The sequence below is a fragment of the Triticum aestivum genome, chromosome 6D (assembly GCF_018294505.1).
Source record: "Triticum aestivum cultivar Chinese Spring chromosome 6D, IWGSC CS RefSeq v2.1, whole genome shotgun sequence".
NCBI classification, from domain to species: Eukaryota; Viridiplantae; Streptophyta; class Magnoliopsida; order Poales; family Poaceae; genus Triticum; species Triticum aestivum.
This window is the reverse complement of record NC_057811.1, coordinates 173,575,374-173,584,300: the sequence shown is the minus strand read 5'-3', so window position 1 is coordinate 173,584,300 and position 8,927 is coordinate 173,575,374.

Below are 8,927 nucleotides of genomic sequence, written 5' to 3'. Positions count from 1 at the left end.
GCAAAATTGCAAAGGAGGAGATATTTTAACTTTGTCGATTAGCTAAGGGCAGGGCAGTGAAGGCTGATTAAACTCAAGCACTTCTATCACATAGTCGAGCTATGGGTGAGGGTATCTCCAACGCTGACCCACAAATTTGCCGCGGCATCGGTTCGCGGACACAGGGAGTCGATCATCCAACGCTGCATGTATACATTTCAGCCACTGTTTGAATTAATCAGACGAAATTTATGCAAACACGACGGATTTCGAGCATGATTGCTTTGATATCAATATTTACATTGCCAATATTTGGCACGCCAACATTTGACAGAATCAGAAATTGTCAAATATGACAACTTTTTGTGTGGTTGATAAAAAAAATTGGTAGCGAATCAATCACTATGTACACATGTCAGCGACACTGATCCATACTTCGACCCGGAGGAACACCCCACCTCCGTCGCCGCTGACTTGGGGCGGGCTCTGGCTAAGATGAAGTGCCCCAACAACTACCTTTTAGGAGTTACCAAGTATGAACTCACCAGTTCAATCTTACCAATACCAGTTGCAATGGCTATGTTTTGTACGGTTGATGTATTAAGCATATTGTAGTAAACATGCCTAACACATCTTAACTATTTTCCCTATCTTTTTATAGACAACTGGGTCATTCTCTGCTCCGGCAGCACCTACCTTGCGATGTTTAACACTGCCAATTGCATTTTTATCAGTACCAGTTTCAATGGCTATACTAGGTTACCTGTAGTTAAACGTGCCTTGTTATTTTCAATACTGCACACTGTGTGATGTTCAAGTATGAACTGTCCAGCTCAATTTCACCAATAGCAGTTAGAAACTTACAAAACATGACTTAGGATGATGTTAAGCCTGTTGCAATAAACAGTTGTATCCATTTTTAATCTGTCCCTTTGCTACTGTGCTACTCTCCACAATGAAGATATACTAGAGATGCTATCGTTTTATTTGCATTTGCTATTTTTTGTGGATGCTAACCCTGTTGTAGTTAACATGCTTTTCCATGTACTTACGTTCGGCCATAACGGACAATGCTGTTGTTTGCCGTCGAGGTTAGCTGCATCCCATGTCTTCAGTATTTTACATCATTTGTGCAATTGTAGTTTAGCTTATAACATTTACTTGTTTCTTGTTGGTACACATGTCAGCGGCACTGATTCACGCTTCGACCCGGAGGAACACCTCGCCTCCGCTGCGGCCGACTTGGGGCGAGCTCTTCCCATATGAAGTGCCCCAACAACTACCCCTCAGGACTTACCAAGTATGAACTGACCAGTTCAATATTACCAATATGAGTTTCAATGGCCATGTTTTGTACTGTTCATGTATTAAGCATGTTGTAGTAAACACACCTAAACCGCCTTATCTATTTTCCCTACTTTTTTATAGACAATAGGGCCATTCTCTGCTCTAGCAGCACTTGCCTTGCGATGTTTAACTCTGTCAATTTCATTTCTACTAGGTTGTCTATTGTAGTAAACAATTCTATCTATTCTTATTCCGTCCCTTTGCTACCGTGCTACTCTTTCGCAATGAAAATATCACTACAGATGCTACCGTTTATTACCATTTGCTATTTTTGGTGGATGTTAACCATGTTGTAGTTAACATTGCCTTTTCATGTACTTACGCAGTGGTACAATGGGTGATGTTGTTGTTTGCCGTCGAGGTTAGCTGCATCACATGTCTTATACACCATCTATTCCTAAATATAAGTATTTTTAGAGATTCCAATATAGACTACATACAGAGCAAAATGAGTGAGTCTACATTCTAATGTAAACTATGTCTATATACATCCGTATGTAGTTCATATTGAAATCTCTAAAAATACTTGTACTTAGGAATGGGGGTAGTTGTATTTTACACCATTTGTGCAATCGCAGTTTAGCTTCTAACATTTACTGTTTTCTTTTAGGTACATATATCAACGGTATTGATCCACGCTTCAATCTATTTTGCGTATGGGGCAATGAGATATTCATGAACAAGCGTCAAGTGAGGAAACTAAAAAGGATTGTTAGGCGAAAGAGATAGGTGATGGGAATTAAGCTCTTTATTTACACTTTGTTCAAGACAACAGTGAACTTTAGGATGGTAAGTAATATGTTGCATTTTCCTCCTGCCCACAACAAGTTACTCTATTAGACATGAGTCTCTTAAAGTTTTCTCTTTTAAGTGGTTTCCGAAGCAATTTACTAATGATTACCTTGCAAACTACATGCCCGGAGTGGAGGCAACTAAAGTTAAAGTACATAATTCATACTACTATGATAGTGGTCCAGAAGTCTTCCTGAAGGCGGTGAAGGATGGGCGGGCAATCGTCACAAGGGGTTGGACAAAAATTGTTCGTGCCTATGGCATGCAGGAGAGCACATTATGGGCATTCCTCTTCTTCAACATCATCGGTAGTCAAAATGATTTACAACTGTCTCTTCACCTTACCGCATCTAAATATTGTGGTTCATCAATTGTTACCTAATCCAGTAATTACTGAACATATTGTATAGATAATTTTATTTATGGTTTGGTTGTTGAACCATTGTGCTGAGAATTTGAATTCCACATTTCATATTTCAAAATTTCCAATTCGAATAATAAATTCAGAGAAAAATAAAATTAAATAGGAGCGAATAAAATAATATACACACGATTAGAAAGAAAACAGCGTGTGCGATGGAAAAATAGAGAACAGACGGTTATTTGACGTGAAATATTTACAATGCCCGATGGACGCACACACGGTTTCATCTCATATGCGTGTGTGTTTCATGGTAATACGGTAAATGATCCAAACCTGTATGCGTGTGTGATAGAAATACCTATCGCACACAGTTATGAAAATGGACACGTTGGCGATAGTAGAGGCACCACACACATTTTACATTTTTGAATTGAGTGCGATAACGACCTATCACAAACACATTGGTAGATTAAATGTTTGTGATATCCACCTTTTTCACACAACTATAGCAGCGTAAACGTTTCAGATGCCTCTCGGATCAGAAACGTAACGTCGATACGTAACATGTGGGATAGGCGCGACTTCACATACGTTTATTCTATGGCGATCGTCAGTAGCTGCTCGCCTATCCCCGACGGTTTCTGGGTCGTGTGGGAAGGACCCCCCTATCGCCCACACTCACTAGGCGACGGTTTAAAACTCCGTCGCGGAAAGGGATTAAAAACCATTTGTATAGCACGTAATGTTGGGAAACGCAGTAATTTCAAATTTTTCCTACGCACACGCAAGATAATGGTGATGCATAGCAACGAGAGGGATGAGTGTAGTCCACGTACCCTCATAGGCCATAAGCGGAAGCGTTATGACAACGCGGTTGATGTGGTCGTACGTCTTCACGATCGACCGATCCTAGCACCGAAAGTACGACACCTCCGCGATCTGCACACGTTCGGCTCGGTGAAGTCCCACGAACTCACGATCCAGTAGAGTGTCGAGGGAGAGCTTCGTCAGCACGACGGCGTGATGACGGTGATGATGAAGCTACCGGCGCACGGCATCGCCTAAGCACTGCAACGATATGACCGAGGTGGATTATGGTGGAGGGGGCACCACACACGGCTAAGAGATCAATGATCAACTTGTGTGTCTATGGGGTGCCCCCCTCCCCCGTATATAAAGGAGTGGAGGAGAGGGAGGGCCGGCCCTCTACTATGGCGCGCCCTGGGGAGTCCTACTCCCACCGGAAGTAGGATTCCCCCCTTCCAAGTAGTAGGAGTAGGAGAGAAGGAAGGCGAGGAGAGAGGGAAGGAAGGGGGGACGGCCCCCACCCAATTCGGATTGGGCTAGGGGGGCGCGCCCTCCACCTTTTCCCTTCCTCTCCTCTATTCTACTAAGGCCCAATAAGGCCCATATACTCCCCCGGGGGGGGGGGGGTTCCGGTAACCTCCCGATACTCCGGTAAATGCCCGAACTCTTCTGGAACCATTCTGATGTCCAAACATAGGCTTCCAATATATCGATCTTTACGTCTCAACCATTTCGAGACTCCTCATCATGTCCGTGATCATATCCGGGACTCCGAACTACCTTTGGTACATCAAAACACATAAAGTCATAATACCGATCGTCACCGAACGTTAAGCGTGCGGACCTACGGGTTTGAGAACTATATAGACATGACCGAGACTCATCTCCGGTCAATAACCAATAGCGGAACCTGGATGCTCATATTGGTTCCTGATACGTCTCCGTCGTATCTATAATTTTTGATTGTTCCATGCCAATATTATGCAACTTTCATATACTTTTTGGCAACTTTTTATACTATTTTTGGGACTAACATTTTGATCCAGTGCCCAGTGCCAGTTCCTGTTTGTTGCATGTTTTATGTTTCACAGAAACCCCATATCAAACGGAATCCAAACGGGATAAAGACGGACGGAGAATATTTTTGGAATATTTGGAGAATTTCGAAAGAAAAATCGACGATGCCCGAGGGAGGCACGAGGCAGGGGGGCGCGCCCCTGACCCTTGTGGGCTCCTCGTAAGGCGGTTGATGCCCTTCTTTGGCTGCAAGAAAGCTAATTTTTGGGGAAAAATCACGGCGAAGGTTTCAATCCAATCGGAGTTACGGATCTCCATATATGTACGAAACGGTGAAAGGGCAGCAGACCAGAACGCAGAAACAGAGAGAGACAGAGAGACAGATCCAATCTCGGAGGGGCTCTCGCCCCTCCCACGCCATGGAGGCCAAGGACCAGAGGGGAAACCCTTCTCCCATCTAGGGAGGAGGTCAAGGAAGAAGAAGACGAAGGGCCCCCCTCCCCCCTTCTCTTCCGGTGGCGCTGGAACGCTGCCGTGGCCATCATCATCACCGCAATCTTCACCAACAACTTCACCGCCATCATCACCAACTCTTCCCCCCTCTATGCAGCGGTGTATCCCCTCTCTTACCCGCTGTAATCTCTACTTAAACATGGTGCTCAATGCTATATATTATTTCCCAATGATGTATGGCTATCCTATGATGTTTGAGTAGATCCGTTTTGTCCTATGGGTTAATTGATGATCGTGATTGGTTTGAGTTGCATGTTTTATTATTGGTGCTGTCCTATGGTGCTCTCCGTGTCGCGCAAGCGTGAGGGATCCCTGATGTAGGGTTTGCAATTAGGGATGGCAATGGGTACCCATTACCTGCGTACCCTGCGGGTAAAAACCCTATTAGGGTAAGGGTATGGGACAAAAATTTACCCATGGGTACTTAAATGGGAAAATATTATACCCATCGGGTAGGGAGGGTACGGGTATGGAATCGTATAACCCATGCCCGCGTACCCATGTACCCATCTAAAACGTTGACAACTGGGTTTCCTTTAATATCCTAATGTATTAATTTTCCCCTCCTAATCATGCTAGGTAAAAACTCTAATGTGCAGTCAAATTATCTCTATAATTTATCATAATTTTGTGAACTTAAAGTGTATGCCTATGTGCTGTTATTTATGATTATGTGTTGTTTAACATTTTTTATGTGTCGCTTTATAGGCAAGTATTTTTGTTTATGAGAATGTGTTGTTGTTATAATATGTTGTTGTACATTGTTGTTTAAAATGTGTTGCCATTAATAATTTATGATTATATATATGTTGCTTTTTGCAACTATTTTCTACTCGATTGATGTGTTGTAAATGCGGGTATTTTTACCCACGGGTACCCATATACCCTGTCGGGTGACGGGTATGGGAAAAAATTGTACCCTTGACGGGTATGGGTATGGGTAATAGGTAAGTTCAAGGTGGACGGGTAAGGGTATGGGATAGCTCCACCCGTACCCATACCCTGCGGATGCCATCCCTATTTGCAATATGTTCATGATTTGCTTATGGTGGGTGGCGTGAGTGACAGAAGCACAGACCCGAGTAAGTAGGTTGTTTGCGTATGGGATAAAGGGGACTTGATACTTTAATGCTATGGTTGGGTTTTACCTTAATGATCTTTAGTAGTTGCGGATGCTTGCTAGAGTTCCAATCATAAGTGCATATGATCCAAGTAGAGAAAGTATGTTAGCTTATGCCTCTCCCTCAAATAAAATTGCAATAGTGATTACCGGTCTAGTTATCGATTGCCTAAGGACAAATAACTTTCTCATGACAAAAAGCTCTTTACTAAAACTAATTTAGTTGTGTCTTTATCTAAAAAGCCCCTACTTTTTATTTACGCGCTCTTTATTATCTTGCAAACTTATCCAACAACACCTACAAAGTACTTCTAGTTTCATACTTGTTCTAGGTAAAGCGAACGTCAAGCGTGCGTAGAGTTGTATCGGTGGTCGATAGAACTTGAGGGAATATTTGTTCTACCTTTAGCTCCTCGTTGGGTTCGACACTCTTACTTATCGAAAGAGGCTACAGTTGATCCCCTATACTTGTGGGTTATCAGTTCCTATATATTCTATGAAGATCTTTATTGGTCAAACCGCATAACAACATACGTTGTTCCCTTTGTCATCGGTATGTTACTTGCCCGAGATTCGATCATCGGTATCTCAATACCTAGTTCAATCTCGTTACCGGCAAGTCTCTTTACTCGTTCCGTAATGCATCATCCCGCATCTAACTCATTAGTCACATTGCTTGCAAGGCTTATAGTGATGTGCATTATCGAGAGGGCCCAGAGATACCTCTCCGACAATTGGAGTGACAAATCCTAATCTCGATCTATGCCAACTCAACAAGTACCATCGGAGACACCTGTAGAGCACCTTTATAATCACCCAGTTACGTTGTGACGTCTGGTAGCACACAAAGTGTTCCTCCGGTATTCGGGAGCTGCATAATCTCATAGTCATAGGAACATGTATAAGTCATGAAGAAAGCAATAGCAATATACTAAACGATCAAGTGCTAAGCTAACGGAATGGGTCAAGTCAATCACATCATTCTCTAATGATGTGATCCCGTTAATCAAATGACAACTCATGTCTATGGCTAGGAAACTTAACCATCTTTGATTCAACGAGCTAGTCAAGTAGAGGCATACCAGTGACACTCTGTTTGTCTATGTATTCACACATGTACTAAGTTTCCGGTTAATACAATTCTAGCATGAATAATAAAAATTTATCATGATATAAGGAAATATAAATAACAACTTTATTATTGCCTCTAGGGCATATTTCCTTCAGTCTCCCACTTGCACTAGAGTCAATAATCTAGATTACACAGTAATGATTCTAACACCCATGGAGTCTTGGTGCTGATCATGTTTTGCTCGTGAGAGAGGCTTAGTCAACGGGTCTGCAACATTCAGATCCGTATGTATCTTGCAAATCTCTATGTCTCCCTCCTTGACTTGATCGCGGATGGAATTGAAGCGTCTCTTGATGTGCTTGGTTCTCTTGTGAAATCTGGATTCCTTTGCCAAGGCAATTGCACCAGTATTGTCACAAAAGATTTTCATTGGACCCGATGCACTAGGTATGACACCTAGATCGGATATGAACTCCTTCATCCAGACTCCTTCATTTGCTGCATTCGAAGCAGCTATGTACTCCGCTTCACACGTAGATCCCGCCACGACGCTTTTCTTAGAACTGCACCAACTGACAGCTCCACCATGCAATATAAATACGTATCCGGTTTGTGACTTAGAGTTATCCGGATCAGTGTCAAAGCTTGCATCGACATAACCATTTACGACGAGCTCTTTGTCACCTCCATAAATGAGAAACATATCCTTAGTCCTTTTCAGGTATTTCATGATGTTTTTGACCGCTGTCCAGTGATCCACTCCTGGATTACTTTGGTACCTCCCTGCTAAACTAATAGCAAGGCACACATCTGGTCTAGTACACAACATTGCAATACATGATAGAGCATATGGCTGAAGCATAGGGAACACCTTTCATTTTTTTCTCTATCTTCTGCAGTGGTCGGGCACTGAGTCTGACTCAACTTCACACCTTGTAACACAGGCAAGAACCCTTTCTTTGCTTGATCCATTTTGAACTTCTTCAAAACTTTATCAAGGTATGTGCTTTGTGAAAGTCCAATTAAGCGTCTTGATCTATCTCTATAGATCTTGACGCCCAATATATAAGCAGCTTCACCGAGGTCTTTCATTGAAAAACTCTTGTTCAAGTATCCTTTTATGCTATCTAGAAATTCTATATCATTTCCAATCAACAATATGTCATCCACATATAATATTAGAAATGCTACAGAGCTCCCACTCACTTTCTTGTAAATACAGGCTTCTCCAAAAGTCTGTACAAAATCATATGCTTTGATCACACTATCAAAACGTTTATTCCAACTCCGAGATGCTTGCACCAGTCCATAAATGGATCGCTGGAGCTTGCACACTTTGTTAGCATCCTTTGGATCGATAAAACCTTCAGGTTGCATCATATACAACTCTTCTTCCACTTCACTCTGAAATTCTTTGAACTTTTCAAATGTTTTAGACTTATGTTTCATTAAGTAGATATACCCATATCTGCTCAAATCATTTGTGAAGGTCAGAAAATAACGATACCCGCTGCGAGCCTCAACACTCATCGGACTGCATACATCAGTATGTATTATTTCCAACAAGTCTGTTGCTCGCTCCATTGTTCCGGAGAACGGAGTCTTAGTCATCTTGCCCATGAGGCATGGTTCACAAGCATCAAGTGATTCCAAAAGCCCATCAGCATGGAGTTTCTTCATGCGCTTTACACCAATATGACCTAAACGGCAGTGCCACAAATAAGTTGCACTATCATTATTAAACTTATATCTTTTGGCTTCAATACTATGAATATGTGTATCCCTACTATCAAGATTTAGTAAAATTAGACCACTCATCAAGGGTGCATGACCATAAAAGATATTACTCATATAAATAGAACAACCATTATTCTCCGATTTAAATGAATATCTGTCTCGCATCAAACAAGATCCAG